This window comes from Haemaphysalis longicornis, unplaced genomic scaffold, assembly GCF_048455015.1.
Source record: "Haemaphysalis longicornis isolate Haplotype H1 unplaced genomic scaffold, Haemaphysalis longicornis Haplotype H1 scaffold_7, whole genome shotgun sequence".
NCBI lineage: Eukaryota > Metazoa > Arthropoda > Arachnida > Ixodida > Ixodidae > Haemaphysalis > Haemaphysalis longicornis.
Window position 1 is genome coordinate 172,772,514 of NW_027526422.1, and position 201 is coordinate 172,772,714.

Sequence of the window (201 nt, forward strand, 5' to 3'; positions counted from 1 at the left end):
ACCCCATCGCTGTCTTCTGAAGTCATTTCCTTGCGTTCGGTCCCATCGAGCGGCGCTGAGTAGATTGTTGTTTGTTGAAGATGTCAGAGACTTAAGCGAATGGGCTGCTCGGGGTGTCGATCTCGGTCGTTTTGTCGTGATCTGGTACCGACAAGAAGTGCTCCCTGTGGTAGTTACTGTCATACGTTTTAGGCAAGGAAA